The sequence below is a fragment of the Mustela nigripes genome, chromosome 1, assembly GCF_022355385.1.
Source record: "Mustela nigripes isolate SB6536 chromosome 1, MUSNIG.SB6536, whole genome shotgun sequence".
NCBI lineage: Eukaryota > Metazoa > Chordata > Mammalia > Carnivora > Mustelidae > Mustela > Mustela nigripes.
In genome coordinates this window covers 98,950,953-98,970,237 of record NC_081557.1, presented here as the reverse complement: position 1 = coordinate 98,970,237, position 19,285 = coordinate 98,950,953, and the positions used below count along the sequence as shown (strand labels likewise).

Sequence of the window (19,285 nt, the reverse complement as noted above, 5' to 3'; positions counted from 1 at the left end):
CGAGGAGGTGATTCAGAAGATTCCATGTTTGGGCAATTTACAGACAGACGTTTAATTCAGCCTCCTCTACTGGTCTGTGTCTTAACTCAGATGTCCGTCTTCTGAACCTTGAAAATGTCTTCATTACGGAGCCACTCAGGGTCCCTTCATGTAGCAGAGCCCCCTCGCTGTATGTAAAAGGACTGATTTCCGCTCCTTTTTGATGCCACTCTCCTGGAGAATCGCCTCCCCCTCCTGTTTCTAAGACTTGTGCAAAGAGCTTTTGCTTGAAGTTGCCTGTTCAGCCCCATCTCACAAAAGCAGCTTTAGTTTTTCTTAACTGCCCCTCCTGGGATACAGGCCACTTTTCCTCAGGCTGACATTCACAGAGTCTTCCACACGCTCATCCCAACCCAGCTTTGGGGTTTATGCCAAACAGGAAAACTGTACAGATCTCTTGCTTGAGCCGGAATGGCTCCTTACCGGGCTCCTTACCGGGCTCCTTACCGGGCTCCCGGAGCTCCTCACCATTTCCAGCTACGGATCTTTGCTCTTGCCAAGGCTTTCACCTGCAGTGGCCTCTGTCTACCTCTGTGATATTAAAAATCTTTCTCTCCATTCTCCTGTTCAATTTTTTAAATCTCCTTTTAAGGCCAGTTTTTATCATATGCGTGTGTGTGCGCGTGTGTATAGGTGCACAAGCACGCATGTGCAGTTGTTATTAGGAGCGGCTCGTTTGGTGCTTCTGTCTGTGCAACTGCTGTGTGAGAAACCAGCAAAAACCAGTAGCTTAAAACAGGAGGCATTTACTCTTGGGCCCAAGGGTCTGCACGTGTATCACTCCCTCTCCACCTGCCGCTGAGACCACTGATCATCTTTCTGTCTCCGTGGGTTTGCCTTTGCAGAATGTCACATGGCTGGGATCATGCAGTAGGCAGTCTTTTTAGCTTGGTTTCCTTCCCTTAGGAATGTGCGTTTCAGTTTCCTCCCTGGCTTTTCATGGGTTGGTAACATTTCTTCTCCTCCTTCTTTTTTTTTTTTTTTTTTTAAGTACCGAATACTCTTTTATTGTCTAGATGTACCACAGTTTATTCATTCGCCCACTAAAGCACATCTAGTCACTTCCAATTTTGACAATTATGAATAAAGCTGCTAAAAACGTCCATGTGCTGGTTTTTGTGTGGACATAAGTTTTCAGCTCCTTTGGGTAAATACCAACGAATGCAATTATTGGATCATATTATAAGAGTATGTTAAATTTCGTGAGAAACTGCCAAACCATTCTGCCTTCCCACCAGCGAGGAAGGGGATGACAGTTCCTATTGGCTCCGCAGCCTCGCCAGCCTTTGGTGGTGTCAGTGCTCCGGATTGAGGTCATTCTGCTAGGTATATGGTGATATCTGATTGTGATTTGATTTGCATTTCTCTGATGATATGTGGCATAGAACATCTTTCAATATGTTTGTTGCCTGCTGTGTATGTTCACCTCTACTGCCTACCCAGAGGTAGTCCAGAAATGGGTCTGAGAGCTATGAGAGTAGGCCCGAGGGCTGCTCTTGATTTGGAGGAGGCAGTGAGTGAGTGTTTCCAAATTCACAGTAAGGACTGTGTCATGGCACTGTGATGAATTGAAATGGGCAGGTGCTGGTATCTTTATGAGGATGGCATATTTACTGGGTTTGCAGGGAGAGCAGAAGAAAGACTGGACCCTGATCAGAAATTTCCCTGAGAGTCATTTAAATCTATTCAAGGGTAAAACATTGTTTCTTTATCTCCATCTTTGTAGAAATAATTGCAGTATATTTGGTCGGAGCCTTCATTGGCTCTTGGCAACAATAGCTCTCTTTTCCTTTTCCTCTCTTCTCTCTGTGGCCTCAGTGGTATAGACTCCAACGGTCTCCCTGAGAGAATTCTTGATTGACTTCATGCAGACTCGCAGTGTGTCTGCTGGGCCCTGACCCTCTCGGTGCTCTCTCTTGCAACTGCCTTGCTGAGGTATGTGGAAAATCTTTCCCCAGATAACTGTTGTTCGCCTGAGAACATGGAGACGCTACAGAGGACTTCCTGGGTCATATCTATTGTAGAAAGAGTGTGGGTTTGCAGGTAAAGCTGTCCTGAGTTTGAGTCACAGCTCTGCTGTCTTCCGTCTCTGTAAACCCAAGTTAAGTACCCATTATGAGCTTTATTTCCTTTATTTGAAAGTCAGGGTATTATCTCTCATAACTGGTATTGCTGTCATTGATGATACTTACCGGTTGCTTATAATGTACTTGGAAGGGTAGCTACAAGGATTAGGTGAAAGACTGCATATTTTTATGTACAACACCATGCTTGGCGAGTACCAGGTATTTATCTTGCACATCAGTTCTCTTACTGTTGACTTCTTAGGAGCTTCTGTTTCTGACACTGTGCTACTGTTCTTCTCCCGACATATCCACACATCTGTAGTCCTTCATTTCATTGAACTTTAACCAAGGGATTAATCAACCCATGAACAAATCATAAATAAATATGTTAATGAGTTCATGCTATCCTGGGGCCAGCAATTAAGTATTTACTTCTATGATAGGCCAGGAAAATACATGTTTTTGGAATTTATTATTCCAGAAAGTCTCAAGTTGTACCTCTCTCCACCTCACTGGTTTCCAGCTGGAGACAGTAGATACTTGGGAATGTCTGGAGATATTTTTTATTGCTGTAAGTTGGAGGGGGAGTGAGTACCACTGGCATCTAAAGGTTAGACGTTTAGGATGCTGCTACGTAGGCCACACCACACAGGACAGCTCCCTGTCCACAGTAAAACATTATTTGGCCCAAATGTCAGTAGTCCAACTGGAGAGAGGGGATTCTTTAAGGGAAGAGAATATTTTGCAAAATCCCACCCTGACTTTAAGAGTCATGCTGCGTATGGACTTAGGCAGGGAGGTGTCTAGTGGTGCTGAACAGTCTGGGTAATTCATATTAACGTTGTCTCTGTAGAAATCTGATTAAATACATGTAAGGAGCAGTTTCTCTCATCTACTTGCTGACAGATTAAGGTAAATGACTCCGAATTCTTGGCAGAAATTGCTGACAACAATCTTGTCTTCACGTGCTCTAGCACTTGGGATTAAAAAGTACACAGACGTGGGCTGGCAACCAAAACCCAGCCCTGAGCTTTCCTGCCTCACACTCGCTCAGGCTTTCCTTATGTTCGTTCGAAGCCTGGATGCTCAGACAGTGACCCATCCGCTCCTCTGGAGCTCTCAGGGGTGGAGGTGTTTGCAAGCACCCCGGACAGCTGTCTCGCGACCATCCCAGGCCCCTTCTACCCACCACTCACCCTGATCTCTTCTTTCCCTTCACCGCTTGTTCCGTGGAGCCTGGGAAATCCTGCCTCTTAGGACGCATGTGGCACTTGATGAAAATGAGTCCTGGAATTTCAGTTTATCACCCAGGCTCAACCTACCCGAAGTTGTTTCAAGTAACAGAACTTGGCTGAATTATCCCATGAAGGGTCAAAAAAGTAAAAATCAGGGAGGGAGCTAGGCTGAAGGCTGGAGAAAGTAATGTGGTAGAGTCTGGATAGTTACTCACCAAATCCATTTCCTTTTTTCTCCTGAGCTCACAGCTAGGCGTCTCTCACCTCCCTTGCAGCGGTAAACTTTGGTCGTGTAACTGGCCAGTGGAACACAGGAGTAAGTGTCGTTTGTCACTTCATACTCGACCCAGAAAAACGTGCCACGTATTGGCCAACTGGATTTGGATGTGTAGAGCTGCCTTGAAAGCTGTGTGTTGACGACGGCAGAGACTCTTCCTCCCAGAGTAATGAATGAGCCAGGGGATGAGAAGCAAGAGCATGTCCAGAGTCTGGATGAAACTGGATGGAACTCAGCTGGGGCCAGAGAAGTCAGTCAGCAACCAGCAGGGAGAAGACACTGGAGATGATAAAGAAGGGGATGTGGGATTTTTACGAAGCAGGTGCGACTTGCTGGAAGCTTTCACTTTGGCTGAATCTTGCAGATACCATTTGTTTCCTGGGCAGTGATTTTGGGCAGTCAAAGAGGGATTTGACAAACCCATAAGACTAAAGAATAATTATGTTCCTGTGATTAAAAAGTACAGCCCTCACTCTGACCCATCTGCCGGGGGCTAGGGGGCAAGAATCAAAGAAAGATGATTTCACTCTAGGAAACATCATTAATGTCCTCATCCTGTCCACACCTTCCACTTACTCTAGCCAGATATTTTTCCTCCGTTATGCTCTTTAGGGTAAAAAGGAGTCCTTTTTACCTAAGAAAAAGGCATACTGATGCAAAAACAATTATTTCCTGAACTATCTATTGCAGGTGCCCTCAGGTTTTAATTAAGAGTCTCTTTTTTCCCCGTCTCAAACCTGGCCTTCCTGAGCAGCACAGGTGCCCATAGAAATCATCTGGAAATGGCCTGGGAACTTGTTTAATGTCACTGCCTAATCACTTTGCTAAATGTCACTGCTTCAGAACATGCATTTTTATCTTCCGTTCCTCCTCTTCTCATCTTCCCTCTCAGGTAGGAGCTTTTTAGAAAATCTTCAAGGAAGAACAAAAACTTCTTCAGTAGGTTTTCACTCTTTTTTATCCCCCCTGGTATTCGGGGAGAGATTTTAGGCAAGGAACACTTACATACATAGCCAGAGAGTGTTTCTCGTGCAGTGAGGATGTTGTATTTTGTGACGATTAGGATTCCTTCTAAGGCAGAGATTGGGAGTTTCAGGTTCTCCTGTCACCTCCAGACTCGCGCAGGTGTAGCGAGGCTCTCTGCCCCATGGTCGCCTCCTCACACCCTCTTTACATACCTGAGAGTGTAAACCGCTCTTCTCAGCTTTCTGTACATGTTTTATCAGTGTGGATGATTCCTTTGCTCTTCCTTTCTACTTCCTCCCTTACCCCCGACTTTTATCCCATGCTCATTTTCTCCAACTTGGTGATAAGTAAAGGACAGTAGCACATTTAAATGTATTTTAAGCAAACCACAAGAAAGAAAGTATAATATTACTCATTCTTTGGGGCCGTGGCACAGAGGAGGGTGGCGGGACACTGAACATCAGAGCACTTAAATATAAAAAAACAGATTGACAGAACTGAGGAGAGAAATAGATGTCAATGTAATAATAGTAGAATTCAATATCCCACTTTTAACAATGGCTAGACTATCAGATTGACTGCCTATAAGGAAATAGTAGATCAAATGGGCCTAGGAGGCACATACAGAATAGTCTACCCAATAGCAGCAGAAAAGCGCGCATGGATAGGTCACGTTAGGCTACAAAAAAAAAAAAAAATCTTTTATTTTTCCATTTTATTTCATTTTATTTATTTTCAATGTTCCAGAATTCAGTGCTTATGCACCACACCCAGTGCTCCATGCAATCCGTGCCCTCCATAATACCCACCACAGGCTCACCCAACCTCCCACCCCCAGCCCCTTCAAGACCCTCAGGTTGTTTCTCAGAGTCCACAGTCTCTCATGGTTCATCTCCCCCTCCAATTTCCCCCAAATCACTTCTCCTCTCCATCTCCCCATGTCCTCCATGTTATTCCTTATGCTCCACAAATAAGCGAAACCATATGATAATTGACTCTTTCTGCTTGACTTATTTCACTCAGCATAATCTCCTCCAGTCCTATCCATGTTGATACAAAAGTTGGGTATTCATCCTTTCTGATGGAGGCATAATACTCCACAGTGTATATGGACCACATCTTCCTTATCCTTTTGTCCATTGAAGGGCATCTTGCTTCTTTCCACAGTTTGGCGACTGTGGCCATTGCTGCTATGAAAATTGGGGTACAGATGGCCCTTCTTTTCACTCCATCTGTATCTTTGGGGTAAATACCCAGTAGTGCAATTACAGGGTCATAGAAAACTCTATTTTTAATTTCTTAAGGAATCTCCACACTGTTTTCCAGAGTGGCTGTTCCAACTTTCATTCCCACCAACAGTGTAAGGTTCCCCTTTCTCCACATCCTCTCCAACCCTTGTGGTTTGCTGTCTTGTTGATTTTGGCCATTCTAACTGGTGTAAGGTGGTATCTCAATGTGGTTTTGATTTGAATCTCCCTGATGGCTAGTGATGATGAACATTTTTTCACATGTCTGTTGGCCATTTGTATGTCTTCTTTGGAGAGTGTCTGTTCATGTCTTCTGCCCATTTTTTGACGGGATTATCTCTTTTGTGTATGTTGAGTTTGAGGAGTTCTTCATAGATCTTGGATATCAGCCCTTTGTCTGTCATGTCATTTGCGAATATCTTCTCCCATTCTGTCAGTTGCCTCTTTGTTTTGTTGACTGTTTCCTTTGCTGTGCGGAAGTTTTTGATCTTAATGAAGTCCCAAAAGTTAATTTTCGCTTTTGTTTCCTTTGCCTTTGGAGACATATCTTGAAAGAAGTTGCTGTGGCTGATGTCAAAGAGGTTACTACCTATGTTCTCCTCTATGATTCTGATGGATTGCTGCCTCATGTTGAGATAAACCATTTCGAGTTTATCATTGTGTATGGAGGCTACAAAAAGTCTTAACAAATTTAGCATGGTTTAAATCATACCAGGTGCCTTTTCTGAGGAAAATAGAATGACACTAAATATAAATAACAGAAGAAAAAAATTAGAAAATCCACAAATAGGTAGAAATTAAGCCACATACTCTTGAACAACCATCAGGTCAAAGAAGAAATCAAAAAGGAAAACAGCAAACATCTTGAAACAAATGAAAATGGAAACACAACATACCGAAATTTATAGGACAGAGCTAAGTCAGAACTAAGTGGGACATTAGAGTGAAGAATGCCTATATTAAAAAAAAAAAAGAGATCTCAAGTTTATAATGAACTTTACAGCGCAAAGAAAAAAAGAATAAACTAACCCCAAGTTTGGCAGAAGGAAGGAAAATTAAGATAAGAACATAAATAACATAAAAAAGTGGAAAAATCAATAAAACTAAGAGTTGGTTTTTGAAAAGATAAACAAAATGGACAAATTTTTGTCTAGAATAACAAAAAAGAAGATGGAGATTTAGGAATGAAAGAAGTGACACTGGAACTGATGCCCCAGAAATAAAAATGGTGAGACTGCTTAGGAACAGTTATGTACCAGCATACTGAACAGCCTCAAAGAAATGTATACCTTCCTAGAAACACACACCCGATAAAGAATAATGAAAACAAAAATAGAAAACTTGGGCAATCAATAATAAATACAAAATGGAATCAGTTATCAAAAACCACACAACAAAGAAAAGCCCCGAACCGGACGGCTCCACTGGTGAATTCTACCAAACATTTAAAAAAGAATTAATTCCAATCCTTCTCCTACTTCTCCAAAAATTAAAGGAGTGCAAACATTTCCAGATTCATTTTATGAGGTCAGCATTGTTCTAATTATCAAAGCCATACAAAGACACTTATTTAGAAACGTGGCTTCAGAGCCCGGAAGGAATTCTCTGAGGGTAACAGAGGTTCACACTTTTAAATCCCCAGAGTAAGGCGGCTACCACTTTGAGACTAAGTGACCTAGTACTGCAGAGCCTGGATCTAGTCAGGTCTGCCCAGGGAAGGAGAGTGGAGGCATTTGGGATGAAGCAGGTCAGAGGGGACTGAATCAGAGTGACTGGATGACCCCCAGCTGACCCTTTGTGAGGTGAACTGTGGGGCTGGTGTGGAAAGAGTCATGAACTGGGGGGTATTGATAGACAACCAGTCTCTGTCCCCTTTCTGTGACTTTCTGTGTTTTTTCTCTGCTTGAATCTTATTCTCTGCTGTCACCTACACATTTCCATCAAGCTTGCTCAAGTAAGCTTGAGCTCATTCTTCCAGAATCATCCCCAGAGTCATCTTCTTCTAGGAGAATCCTCTTCTAGGAGACCTCCCCTGGCTCCCAGAAGAAGGTGCTTTCTTCCCCTTGTGTCTTCCCCTGCAATGACAAGATTAAACGTTTAAACGTTTAGGCTTACCACATTGCCTCATTTCCCCCAGCAGATTAAAAGGCACCTTATAGTTTTTCAATAAATCACCACCAATTATGTAAGTAATAAATTGAATGATGGTGGGAGCTGAATATTTCTGTGAAGTAGGGAGGCCTGGAGAAGGAAGCGTTATAGAAGGTGCTACCTGCTACACAGGTAGTTTAGAGAGGTCTACAGACGTTTACTGCCAATGAACCAGGAGGTCTAGGAGCATGAAAGTCAACAGATAAAATCATATCTCGGGTAATTTAAAAGTGGTTGACATATTCCTAAAATCTAGTGGGATAAGCTTGGTTGTCTTGGGTGAAATTACCTAAGGAAATGGAATCTTTTTTTTTTTTTTTTAAGATTTTATTTATTTATTTGACAGAGAGCACAAGTAGACAGAGTGGCAAGCAGAGGGAGAAGGCTCCCCACTGAGCAGGAAGCTCGATGTGGGACTCAGTCCCAGGACCCTGGGATCATGACTTGAGCCGAAAGCAGCCACTTAACTGACTGAGCCACCCAGGTGCCGCAGGAAACTGAATCTTAAGATAGTTCTACCTGCTATTTTTAAGATACCAATAAAACACAAAATCGAGAATGGAGAAGAATTTTTTTTTCCAGATAGGAAGCTGGTGATTGTGCTTAGCTGAGCATCGTCTTCCTAAAGTATCCTGTCATCTTGTCCAGCCTTCATCTCCCTGAATACTTAGCACATCTTTGTATGTTACTATACAATTATAATTGGGCTATATATGAAATATATATGCATACAGGTACCGTAGCTGTGGTTATGGATTGTCTTTATGGCTAATCTCCCCTAAGGAATCTAGGTCATGCTTTTCATATAAGAGATATGAAGTCACAGAATGTTAGCATAAACCTAAAATTCTCATTTTGCACAAGAGAAAGCTGAGCACCAGAGACATTGTACAAACCCATTCTATATGTTTGTTTAAACAAGGAATCATCACATCATTCATTCAACAAACACTGCAGTGACTTAATGTCCAAAAACATAGAGATGTTGGATGTAAAGATGAATGACGCCGTCCCTGACATCAAGGACGCCACAGTTTTCATAGGAATAGCAGTGTACTGTCAGTGGAATGTATCCTTTGGTTTAAATCTTTTCAAAAACAGTTTGCTGATATATGCTTTTTATTTTATTTTTTTAATGATTTTTGGTCCTTCAATTCTACTCCAAAGAAATGATTCAGTGGGAATAAATTTGGATGTAAGCACGGATTTATAGACTGGTTTTCCCCCTTTTTAAACAATAATGTTGCTTATGAGGGTGTTGCTAGATTTCAGAATAAACTGTGGTTTATGACGCGTGGTATTCTTTGCATTCATTAGAATGTACGCACAGGGGCACCTGGGTGACAGTTGGTGAAGCATCTGCCTTCAGCTTAGGTCATGATCTCCGGGTCCTGGGATCGAGCCCCTTGTCCTGCTCCCTGCTCAGCTGGGAGTCCTCTTCCTCTTCCTCTGTCCCCTCCCCCACTTCCACTGCTCGTGTTCTCTCCTCTCTCAAATAAGTAAATAAAATGTTTTTAAAAATTAAAAAGTATGCTGAGGGAGAATATTAACGTAGAAAGATGATGGTGACATATTTATTTTTTGAGAGGCAGAAAGTAGTTACCATTGCATTTTATATTTTATGAACCTACGTTTTAAACGTATATCTTTATTTGTGCTTAGGAAAAAACTCTCAAAGTATTAATAGACCTCTCCAAATGGTAAATGACAGATACTGTTCTTTTCCTTGTTTCTCTTGGCTGTATTTTTTTTTTAATGACTACACATTTGCTCTAAAAGAAAAGAGAAAAAAAAAAAGACTTCTAAGCAAAATTAAGTTATCTGGAAATCGAGGCAGCACTTAGTTTCTGAATATCTGAATCTCTCGCCGAGGAGCCAGAGAGGGAAGGTCTGACCGGCACTGACCCATTCGTCAGCGGCCCCCGGACATGAGCGGTTGTTTTTACTGGATCGTTCAATTGAGCATTAACTGCAAATCCCTTTTTCTTTTCTTTTTTTATATTTCATGGAGGAAAGCCTAGAACAAATGTTTTCTCTAAATCTCCTTGAAGCAGAAACAAGCAACAAATAAACATGTCGGAATCAAAGATGTTTTGGAAAAATACCCCGAGTGCCTGAGAACACGGCTCCACTCACTCTCTCCTGCCGCTGGGTTGTGACCTCCTCCGTCAACTCCGTGTCCCTGCCAGCCTCCAAGGGGCTCCCAGATCACCAGAAATCTCTTTGTGTTCCATGCTGGTCTTGTGTCTCAGTGGGTTCTATTCTTTGAAAACGGGTAATTCAGACACACGCAACAGCAAGTTACCCCGAACATCCCGCTTTCTCGTCGTCCGGGCTAGCCGGGTATTTACGGGTTATTGGATCTCACTGATCTCTGTTCTCAACCGAGGGCTTTCAATCTATTAGAAAGGCATCAGCCTGACACCGAAAGGACAAACTGAGACAAATTCAATGGGAACGCTGCGCCAAGGTCAGAGTGAGAACAGTATTTACCTCATAAAGACCTCCAGGCACTCAGACAGATTAAATTAGAACAGGAATGAGTACATGCTCTCCTCTGTTTATGTAGTTGGCAGGAAGTGCTTTATTTTATATAGATCACATAACCATCATCGAAAATGTATTCTGTTTTTAAGTGTCGCACCCTGTCAGAGAGAGAAGCTGGCTTCTTAAAGGACACGGTATAGTCTAAGCGGGCACAGATTGACCATCTCTGGGCATCTCCTGTAATTCCCACCCTGGAATTCTCACGGATCCCAACTCTGCATCCTTTCAGGGAGTTATTACGACTCCCATTTCACAGATGAAAAAACTGAGGTTGAGTTTCAGAGAGCTTAAGAAATAAATCCATGGTTGCATGGTTGGTTAAGCGATAGGGACAGATTTGAGACCCATATTTGCCAGAGCCCAAAGCCGGTGCCTTTTGTCAAGTATCCTGCCGTTCCTGCAGGTCAGGCAGAAGGAATGCCGTCATGTCATGGTTAATCAAAAGGGAGGCAGAGGGATAAGTGACAGGGGAAAGCACACTTGGTGTTTAGACATCGAAAGCCTGCTAGAGAGTGTGACATACTTTCCCATGCTGCTATCAGTGGAGCCTGGGGGACGAGGAGGAAGGCAGGAAGAGAATCTGATCGGGTATTTGCAGATTTGCAGACAGACACTCAGTGGGACTGACCCCCAGCAAAGTCAAGGTGGAGATGGTCATTATCCCTGGTGTTGACAGGCCTGCTGCTTCAAGGTGGGCACCATGTGCAGGCCTGTGGTGGGAAGCCAGTGCCCAGGAGATTCAGCCTAGATGAGACAGGTTCCCTACCTTCAGCGTGCTGCTGGCCCGTTCCTAACCTCCCCCTGAACCCCAGTCTTTGTTCTTCAGGCTTCTGATTTGAAGTCAGCCTCAGCTCTGGCTTTAAGAGCTTACAAGCAATGATTCTACCGTTAGAGATTTGTTTCATTTGTGGGGAGTGGTGGTGGGACGGGCTTGTGTTTCTGATTTAGAGAATCAGAACTGAGTTCAAGGTAACCCATTCTTCACTGACCTCCTTCTCTCAAAAGCTGTTCCCCTTGAAGCTTATTTGGATCCTGACCCCCTGCAGACCTTTCTCCAGGCACTTGGGACCATGCCGGGTGTAGCAGGATTCTGCACCGAACCACTAGGTCAGAGCCCTCCAGGCTGGATGATTTCAGTAAAACCTAGCGCTTCCATATCCCATCTCCTTAGGTGCTGCAAGGTAGCTGGTTACGTCTGAAAGTCTGAAATCATGAAATTGTAACTTCGACTTTAGAAGTTACTAGACTTTAATCTCGGGTGTCTTCCGGTTCAACTACTTCCCCATTCAGCAATAGTTATTTGAAGTTTGGCTTTAGGTTCAGTGGGAATCATTACAGCTCCTGCTCACTGATGCCAGTTCTGCTCTCCACGGTTAGTGTGTAGCCCACAGGGCCACTGTGTTAAAAAATGCTTAAAAGAACTGAGTACCTTAATGAGATTGTTGAGAGAGGCTCCTTAGAAGGGGAGGTGTAGTAGGAAAGTCAGCTCTAGGCAGGCCACGTCCATGAGTTACCTTCAAATGCTCACGGATCCCATTCCTTCCGTTAGGTGGTGTTTGGGGTTTTTGTTCTTTATGTAAAGCCAGCCAGGAGTAGGCAGGCCTCCAGTTCCAGGCTATAAATCATCGGAGGACAGGTTCTGTTGCCAAACATTTAAAGAGGATGGGCCATGTAAGAAGAAAATCTCAGGCTCCGGTGTGGCCCCGCTTGACATCTCAGACTGAGCCAACGCCCTGGCTGGAAGAAAGAAGTGAAAGTGAATTCTTTGTGAGTTTTCTCCACCATTGGCTTGCAAGTAGACACATCCTAATTAGATAAGGCCTGGTGTAGAGCGCCGAACACATTTTATCAGTATAGAAACAAGCAGTAGGAACTCGGTGCACTGCTAACTATAGCTCGCCCACCCACTGCTTGTGGAAAGCAAAGCAGCCACAGCCTCAGCAAAGAGCAGGTCAATCCTGGGTCCTAGGGAGTACCCAGCCCATATCAGCTCTGCCCTTGCTACAACCTGAACCTTCTGGCTTTAGGGCTCAAGGGACCAAGACAAGGTACCACTGCAGGAGCCAGGGGGTCCGGCCCACGGAGGATAGATCCACAATCCAGTGGCTTTCTACTTAGTACCTTCCAAAGAGGCACATTGGATTAGTGGAAGGAGCAGGCCTTGAAGATAGGCAGACTTGGGTTAGAATGCTGGTTGTAGCATTTAGTCATTGTGAGCCCTTGAACAAATTATTTAACCTCTCCTTTTCTTCCTCTATAAAATGGAGATAATTCTCTATCCCAAAGCCATGTGCCAAGGATTAAGTAGGATCATGTTTGCAAATGCTGTATATTATAGTAGTGATTCATTGAGTATTTTTTCCCTGTCCCTTTTCTACTGATTGCTCCTTGCCTGTCAGTCTTTCTCTAGTCTGCAGTTTGGGTAAGGACATGTTAGGATGCACTTTTAGCTAAACTCCACACACACCTTGCCTTTGGGAGCTCTGCCCTCTCCTTTGACCGTTTTCATCCTCATCATCACCTCCACAGAAAGACGAGCCAGAGGACATGGAAGAAGCAGTCTCAAACCCATCTGCTCGGTGCTCTGTGTGCACAACTTCTGGAGGGAGGCTGAAAGCTATTAATGGAAGTGCATGTGTACGAGGCTTTTATTTATGTATTCTAGATAGTAGAGAGAGAAACCAAACATGATGCCTGCCTTCCAGGGCCTTGCTGTCGGATGACGGAGTTGTATTTGTAGGTAAACAACTTCAGGACTGTGAGAAATGTTGTAATAGAGGTATGCCCAGGTCTTTGGGTCAGTAAACTCCACAGACTGCTTCTCTGTCTCTCTTTCTCTCTCTCACATGTAGAGTGCAGCTGAAGAGGGTTCCTGCCTTGTCACTGTTGAATTAGCAACTTATTATGGTTCTGGGAAGGACATTCACCTTCTTAAATTCTCCTTGGGTTCTGCCGCAAGTGAATTAATTCCTAGGTGGTGGTGGAGAACTAATAGGGCAACTTGCTATTGTTAGCAAAGAATGACAGATGTGGAGATAATTTTGAACTGTGGTGATGCTCTGAGACACAAACGAGCTCCTGTTGACATAACACTTGATTTAAATAATGGATGGCAGTGTATTCGTTTCCGTGTCCTTGATAGAAAGCTTAGTCTAAGACCAAGAGGTGCTTGTGAGATCTGATACTATCATAATCCCAAGAGTTTACTTCTTTCCTCTCATTAAAGAAAGAAAAATGTCAGTTTCTTTGGACTGTCTAATCAAATTCCTAAGAATAAAAGCATTACTCTTGAGGTACCTGCTGAGCTGAGGACAGGCAGGTGGGCTGCTCGGAGCATGTGGGGAGGAGAGGGTTGGGCCGGCCAAAGGCAGCAGAGGTGCTCACCTTCTGTGCCACCCCAGCCGTGTGTGGAAGAGTGTTAGACCTGCCCTTCCTCAGGTTCCCGCAGAACGCTGCCAGGGGCTAGAGGTGGGCAGGTAATTATAACGAGAACAAACTTAGATGATGAAATGACTGATCAAGTCAATGAATGTTATAAATGACATACCAAACACTTTGAGACCTCTGTGATCTATAGAACCAGTCCTTATAGGACAGTTCTTCAAGATTTATTTTTAGTTTTAGAGAGAGAGAGAGACTCTCAAGCAGACTCCCTGCTGAGGGGAGAGCTGGACACGGGGTCAGTATCTCAATCTGAGATTCATATAACCTGAGCTGAAATCAGGAGTCAGGTCACTTAACTGACTGGGTCAGAGAAGCTCCCATAGGACAGTTCTTTAAGCTAATGCCATAGCAGAGGTGTTGGATCTTGCCAGACATCTGAACAACTCACAAGGTAGACACAGAAAACGAGCAAAAGAATTGGGTGAAGATGAAATCAGGACACTGAAACAGAAAAGAAAAATTATGAAACTTCTAAACAGCAACAGAAACGAAGAAATAATAGCAGTGCTCAGAACCCCAGTGCAGAAGAAGGGGGCCAAGAACAGGATGAAGACATTAGCCCTTGAAAAGAAGGAAAACAAGGACTACTGCAAACGTCTATTTGAAATTTTGATTCTTCTAGGAAATCAAATCTTACCTCCTTCTGGAGGGGCCTGAGGCTGATGAAATTCCAGAAGTTGTCTACTCCTGAGAGCGCCCAAGCCCTGCCGTGGTGCCAGGTGGATTCAGGGGGAAAGGCACTGAGGGGGCTCTCTGACACCCCAGCAAGGAAGAACAGACACAGGTGCTAGACATCTGTGAGGGCTGCGTCTGGGAAGAGACCCTCAGGGATGCGAGAGACCCTCCCTTGATTTCCAGGATCACTGACAGTGTAGCTGATGTCGCAGAGGAGATACACCTGCCCATGTTGGCAAGGTTTGTCCACAAATCCGTAACCTGTGCACTTCTACCTTACGAAGCCGGTGCCGACATGTCAGCTTCGTTGTTTCACTCTCTGATGACTGAGGAGTGGGGATTAAACATGGATGTGATCGTAGCCAGGTTTACATTGTGTCCAGTGGATTTTCTTCCAAAATTGAAGCTGTGGCCTACAGGCTTTTAGAGACATAGTCCCAAGCTAGCTACACAATCTGCTCTTCCTGGGCCTTAAATACGTGCTGGGCAAAAGCAATGTTTGTTGTGGAACTCTCTGTTGCATTGCATAAGAAACAATTGACAAAATTCATTGTTGTTGTGTTGTGTCTCGCCCCCTCCCCCCACAATTATCACACATGCTTTTAGAGCATGGCAATATAATTTCTTTCCTGTTTGAGAACAGTGAAGAAAGGGGCAAAGAAAGGAAGGAAATTGGCCCTCCTCAGTGGACAGTCTGGAATGATGGTTTCGAAATTTTGGTGGACCTCCTCCACGCACTTGTTTTATGTTCGGATAGTGACACCAGTCCCGGATGGAATGACTATGCCTGTGTAGGCTTTTGTGCTCTGTAGTTACCACTGTTGCTCCAGAACATGTTCTGTCTTTTACAAGAACCTTTGGGGAAAATATCCAAGGGCAAACCTCCCATGTCTTCTTTGCAGCCAGTCATTTGACTGCAATGCTTTGTTCACTAGATGAATTGATAGAACGTATTGAAGTTTATCATAAATTTTGTTTTGCTGGAGCCACAAATTTGGTGCCCAACCTTGGTATTCAGATGAAACTCCCTGAGCATGTCCGCAGAGCCCAGCAAGACAACCTGGAATCTCAGCTGGTGTCTGAGAGGTCCTCAGGAAATTTTAAGTGTCCAACAGTGGAGCACACTGTTCAGGGACTGAAGGAGTCTCAGAACAGCACCTGGAATCTCTTCAGTGCTTATCTCTGGTGCCTTCAGTCATGGGGCAGATCCCATTTAATACGCTGTGGAAGGGCCATGCTGGTGCCTACAGAGGGGGCTTGCCCAGTCCTGGTGTGCTCTCAGCTCTGTCGTACCATTAAAGAATCAAGTGGGAACACAGAGGGGAAGATACAGTTTCCATCAACCACTTACAAAGCCCTCCACCTGACAAACATCAATTCTTTCCCTAATGTTTGTACATTGCTGAAGGTCCCATGTATTTCTGTGATGAAGGTTGAGAATGAATACTATGAAAAATAAGGCCAAGTGTCTCAAAGCGTACCTGAAGAACACTTGGACAGGCCAAAGGTGAGGTTACTTGGCTTTGCATAGCAGGAGTTTTGACCTAAAACATGACCTGAATTTAATAATGGTGGACACAGATATCAGAGTCAGTACAGTGAAGTCAGAGCTTCCCACAGATAGTTCAGAAACCATTGAGACTACCTAAGAGACTTTAAACTTAAGCTTTCGCTTACATTTGATACTTGAAAAAATATGAAAGAAATTTCAAAACAGCTTCCAGAGAAGCTGTAGATGTACGTAAGCCCTTTAATAACTGAATGTCTTGACCTTGGGCCTCTCATTGAGGACAGTGGCCATTGATAATTTATGTTTAATGGTCCCTGTTTGAACTCTTCCCACTTTGAAGACCTGTTTTTCCAGAAGACAGCCTTAACAGTGACACATCACACTTCTGTGAGAACTTTGCTAGTGGCACTTTGGAATTGGTTGAGGTGTCATTTTAGATATTTTAACATTTATTTTTATCTTAAGATTTTATTTATTATTTGAAAGAGAGAGAGCAGGAGCAGGGGGTAGAGGCAGAGGGAGAAGCAGACTCCCCCACTGAGCAGGGAACCTGACGTGGGTTCTATCCCAGGATCCTGAGACCATGACCTGAGCTGAAGGCAGGTGCCCAACTGACTGAGCCACCCGGGTGACCCTAGACTTCATGTTTATTATCATTGTAGAGCTTATTGCTGGGTATTAAGTTATCAGTTCTTTGAAGAAATGAACTTTGAGGCAGTGTGGGAGGAAGGAATACATTTTATAAAATGTTAGCACAAGGTTCACTACTGAACTTTGAATAGTAGGAGTTTTAAGTATGTTGTTAAATATCTGTAATGGACAGTTTAAGGGAATTACCAGATGGTGAGAGAAACACATCAGCCCCCCAAACAAGAATCTCAGAATAGGTTTTTGTTTTTATGAAATGAACTTAAACAAGTTACAGTTAAAGTTTGAGTGGAACAGGCTGCTTTTGCTGCTGGTCCACATCTGCTTGCTGCTGTTCACATTCTTTTGTTGAGGTTGTATCTTCATAAGCTTTTCAGCTGGTGTGAGTCGAACACTTCTGTTGCATGGTCAGGATGGGATCTGAGACCCTGGTTATTGACAACTAATTTGCCTGTTTTCTTCTGTCTTTTTCCATGTCTATCTACTGCCTCATCTTAGTTTATAACAAAAACTCAAAAAAACCTACAAAAATATTTTGTGGTTTGTCTAGGAATAATACAGAAAATATTGCCCTTATTTTTGGTGAAGACAGTAAGTTTTGTATAGTTTATTTCAATCTAGGGAAACTATGAATTTTGTTTTTTAAAAAGTATTGCCCTTAAAAGGTTTTTAAAAAGTTTTTATTTGAACTGGAGTTAGTTAATGTACAGTGTAATATTAATTTCAGGTGTACAGTGTAGTGATTCGGCACTTCCATACCGTACCCAGTGCTCATCATGACAAGTGCCCTCCTTCATCCCGTGACCTGCTCCACCCAGCTCCCTCCTACCTCCCCTCTGGTGACCATCAGTATGTTCTCCATAGTTAAGAGTCTCTTTCTTGGTTTGCCTCTCTCTCTTTTTTCCTCTTCATTCATTCGTTTTATTTCTTAAATTCCACATATGAGTGAAATTATATGGTATTAGCCTTTCTTGGAATAACTTATTTTGCTTAGCATAATACTGTCCAGCTCCATCCACATCATTGCAAATGGTAAGATTTCACTTTTTACAGCTGAATAATATTCCAGTATGTGTGTGTGTGTGTGTGTATCTCACATCTTCTTTACCATCCATCAGTCAATGGGCACTTGAACTGTTTCCACAATTGGCTATTGTAGATAATGCTGCTGTAAACATCAGGGTGCATGTATTGTTGTGCCCAAGTTTTCACATCTGAGAGACCACCAAGGAGCCAAGCACCAATGCAATCACATGAGGGTTTATTTGACAAGCTTAAGCATGGGCCCAAGTATACCCGACACAGCGGAGTAGGGACTTGCATCCCGAGCCAGATTATAGTCAGAGTTTTTAAAAGCAGAGTAGGGGTGGGCTCAGTGGTGGGTGAGGACAAAGTGGGTGTTCAGAAGGGCTGTTAGGGTAAAGAGGACTCAGGATATTGAAGGCCTGGTTACTATCAAGCCAAGGCCGTTTTCCCCTTTAATGAGGTACTAGCATGAAGACAATTGGGAGTTTCCTGGTGGAATGTCACATTCTTGCTATCAAGCGTTCCTTGTTAGTGAGATTTGGGTTTAGAAGAAATTTAACTTTATTTACTTTTCCTTCTACCTCAGCCTCCTTCAGTTTTGTTTATGGAGGGGAGGGCGACATTAGGGCTTGAGGAATTGAGTTATTTGTCTCTGAAAAATGGGCTAGACTCTAGGTGCGTAGAGCTTTGTTTTTCTTGGCCTTCATAGTATCTCTTCGATTTAGTATTTTTGTATTCTTTGGGTAAATACCCAGTGGGGCAATTACTGAATCATAGAGTATTTGTATTTTTAACTTTATGAGGAAACTCCATACTGTTTTCCACAGTGGCTGCACCAGTTTTCATTCCCATCTTCATCTTCACCAATACCTGTTGTTTCCTGCGTTGTTGATTTTAGCCATTCTGATAGGTGTGAGGTGCTATTTTGTAGTTTTGATTTGCATTTTCCTGATGATGAGTGATGTTGAGCATCTTTTCATGTATTGTTGGCCATCTGGAAGTCTTCTTTGATAAAAGGTCTATTCATATCTTCTGCCCAATCTTAATTGGATTATTTGGTTTTGGATGTTGAGTTTTAGAAGTTCTTTATATATTTTGGATACTTATCCTTTCTTGGATATGTCTTTTGCAAATATCTTCTCCCATTCTGTAGGCTGCCTTTTAGTCATTATTTCCTTTGCTGTGCAGAAGCTTTTCATTTTTATGAAACCCCAATAGTTTATTTCTGCTTTTGTTTCCCTTGCCTCAGGAGACAAATCTAGAAATAAGTTGCCATGAAACTTGCCAAGAAACACTTGAAAGACTTTTGTAAATCAGCATAATCATGTACTAATGTATTCTGTGATACAAAAATAATGTAAGACTGTCTATTGGACTATCTGTCCTTTTTTGATTTTTGGTTTCTTATTGTTAATAATGACCATAAACTTATTTGAAAGAAAATATACCTGTGT

General features: G+C 43.1%; 1 pseudogene; it reads left to right on the top strand.

Moving 5' to 3' along the window:
* The first annotated feature begins 11,598 nt into the window (after positions 1-11,598).
* LOC132021516 (52 kDa repressor of the inhibitor of the protein kinase-like) lies at positions 11,599-16,296 on the top strand (annotated as a pseudogene).
* The last annotated feature ends 2,989 nt before the right edge of the window (positions 16,297-19,285 follow it).